The 3,236-nt window shown below is 34.1% G+C and overlaps 1 non-coding gene across 1 annotated transcript; it reads right to left on the minus strand.

Annotated features, from left to right (window-relative positions):
• Positions 1-2,185: 2,185 nt before the first annotated feature.
• On the minus strand, positions 2,186-2,291 carry LOC124899055. Its single transcript, XR_007056193.1, has one exon. It is a non-coding gene; the product is annotated as a small nucleolar RNA R71 (small nucleolar RNA).
• Between the last annotated feature and the right edge of the window lie 945 nt (positions 2,292-3,236).

The raw sequence follows: 3,236 nt of genomic DNA on the forward strand, positions 1-3,236 counted from the left end.
TTCATTTATGATCTGAATATTAATAAATGACTTTTCTAGTCCATTACATATACTAATACTCTTAATCTTAATATAATTATTGTGATCTATTTAGTTTGATTTATTATTTTAATCCATTAAATGGTGAGACTCTATTATGAATCTATACATTTCTAATAGATTGAATAATGACAAATTTACATTAGTGAAATAATAATTAGTAGATTGAACCATGTCTCAAACTCGAGATAGATGACACCCTTTTATGGTTGCCTATAAGTATTTGTGTGAAAAATCTACAGGTAGATTTTACAACTGTTGCATCAAAATAAATTAAGCATTACAAGTAAAGGATGAAATTAATCTATAAATTAATTTGTTTTTAAAATTTAATTTAGTTGATTGGTGTCGGTAATTCTAATATGTAGAGTTAAATAAGATGTTATCATAGTTTTTGAATTAAATCGACAAGTGCGATTGTCATGACCTAATTTATGAGGCATGGTGAACCTACTCTATCCCTCCAGTAGGTAAGCTGAACCATAGCCCACTAAATTTATGCACTACAATGCTAAAATTGTGTACATGAGTCTAATTCTCCATTTAGCTGTAGTAATTTCCAGTTTTTGGGATCTTGTAGGACCTATGATGAAAATGAATGGAAATCAACCTGGAAGGAAAGGAAAATGGGAAAAAAGGAATCGCCTCTCAGGTACAGCGATCACGATAAAAGGATATATGATTGCGATTCAAAGATTATGATTGCAATGAAGCAGCTAAATGTCCAAATTAGATTCATCATTTCACGAAACTAATCCTAATTCTCAAAAGGGAAAAAACCTTTACATAATTGAGGTATCTTCAAAGTAATTTTTGAGTTTGTATTGAGAGACACACTTCTATTTTGGAGAGAGAACAATTGTCATTAAATTTCCAAGAGAATTTTAGTTGTATTTAGAGAATTAAAGTTTGAATTATTATTGCTTTGCATCTTCAATGGAGGCATGGAGTGCCAACTTGGGTATATCTCTTTTCTTCAATTCATGAGTAGCTAAATACTTTGATTTGGATCCTACATCATCCTTGAAAGAGGGATATGGGTGATACGTTATGTCTTTAGTATTATCTTAGAAATAAGGATGTTTTCTGATGTAGCTAGATTGATTGGCATCATCCGAGAAATAGGGATGTTTAGTTGGGGTGTGGATTTGTAAAATTGGCACACTCATAAGGTATTGAAAGAATCCATGAGTGCAAATTGGTGTGCTGTTGAAAAGCTCACATTAAGAGTTACAAACTAACCTACCCAAACCTTTGACTAATACATGGACTAACCCTCAATCACCCGTACATGAATGGCCCCTAGGATAAGTATAATCCCAAGATTCTTCTCTTATCAGATTTGAATCTACAATTGTTGCTCTCAATTAGTGTCCCAAGTTAATTTTGTTTAAATATCATTTTAAATCATACCCCCACTATAAGTTATGTTTTTCTTTAAGTCTACATTGTGGGTCAACTCCTAGTGACTTTCAATGTACATAGGTATCAAAACCTTAATTACACTTCTCGTGGATTTGATCCCAACCTAAGTTGGGCTATTAGATTGACAAAGATCGCCTTGGACAAAAATAATAGTGTAAGTTAAACATTATAAAAAATGATGCCATTGTCGGGGAGTGAAACTTAGTCTTTGCTTGTGTGATGTTGTTAGTAACTTTGGGTTTAATTGTAGTGTTTTTATTCACATTATTTTTTGTTTTTATATTGTTAGGTGATAACCATAGTAATCAGGACACCATGAGTCACAACGGGAGCAATGAGGGCTCATTTTATGGGCACCTCGATGATGAGGATCATCTTTATGATGTGGGGTATGCTAGTGACATCCACATTTTGACTAATTAATTAAACAAAGTATTATATGTGATTAGTGTGATGCTACATATATTACAAATAAAGGGTCTATTCGGGGGTCAAGCACACGAAGATCTAAATCTATATTTGAAAATTTTTGTAAAGGTGTGTGCCCCGTTTGACATTGCTCATATGACAGATGAGTCCATTAGGTTGAGGCTACTCACATTTTCTTTAATGGGTAAAGAGATGTTGTGGTTGAAGTATCTACCTACCATGTCCATCACATCTTGGGTCGAACATATAGAGGCCTTTTTGGATTTATATTCTTCTCCCTCAAAGATATTGCAATTACAAGACAAAATTACAAAATTTTGTCAGTTTAATGGAGTGATTCTATATGAATCTTGGGATAGATTTAATGAAAAAAAATTTCAATGCCCTAACCATGAAGTGTTATAGAAGATGCTTCTCTAAATATTCTATAGGGTGTTAGACCAATTAAACAAAACTGTGGTGGACAATGCGGCTGGTGGGTCACTTGTGATATTTTCATATAGAGTGGATTCAACTTTGCTTGATAAAATAACAAAGAAAAATAGGGGGTGGAATACAAGGGAACCGAACTAGCCACAGGGTCCCCCGCCTCCTCCATTATGAACAAAGAGCAAAGAAAGAAAGATGAAGAGAGGGAAGACAATATAGTTAATGATGGCCAAACTAGACCTCCTTACAAACCATGTGATGGGTGTACCCGAAAAATCATTCAATGCCGTGGTCTCTAAAGGGTATGATGAATATGAAGCAAAGACCCTTGATGAAGAAATAAGATACTTAGCAAACTATCCAGGTAGTTCTCACCAGACCTACGAAAGGCAAGGTGGGAATCAAGGTTTGAACGATCATAATCAAGAACTGAAATGACATGATAAAGATAGAGATTGTGATTAGAGGGATATGGAAATGTAGAATTATAGATATATACCCCCCACCCCTATGATCAAGTGAAGAGAAAAGAGGCAAATCCTGCGGATCCTAAAAAGTTCAAAATTGAGGATGTGCTTGCTATAATCTTGAGGAGAGTGTAAGGCATGGATAATATGGTACAAGACCTATAAGGGGATTTTTCTCAAATCACCTAAATGGTTACATCATATTTAGCCTCAATTTAATAATTAGATACCCAAATTGGCCAAATCTCAACCGCACTTAATGCTAGGCCTAAAGGTAGACTTTTTAATGATACCATGGTGAATTTGAAAAATGATTCCCATGTCTTGGTAATTGTCACTAGGACTGGAAAAAACATCGGTAATCATGTGTTTAAGATTCAGAAAGAGGATAATAATGAACAAGGGAATGTGAAGAAGAAGCATATCGGTGAGTCAAATAACAAAACT

The sequence above is a fragment of the Capsicum annuum genome, chromosome 5 (assembly GCF_002878395.1).
Source record: "Capsicum annuum cultivar UCD-10X-F1 chromosome 5, UCD10Xv1.1, whole genome shotgun sequence".
Classification (NCBI taxonomy): domain Eukaryota; kingdom Viridiplantae; phylum Streptophyta; class Magnoliopsida; order Solanales; family Solanaceae; genus Capsicum; species Capsicum annuum.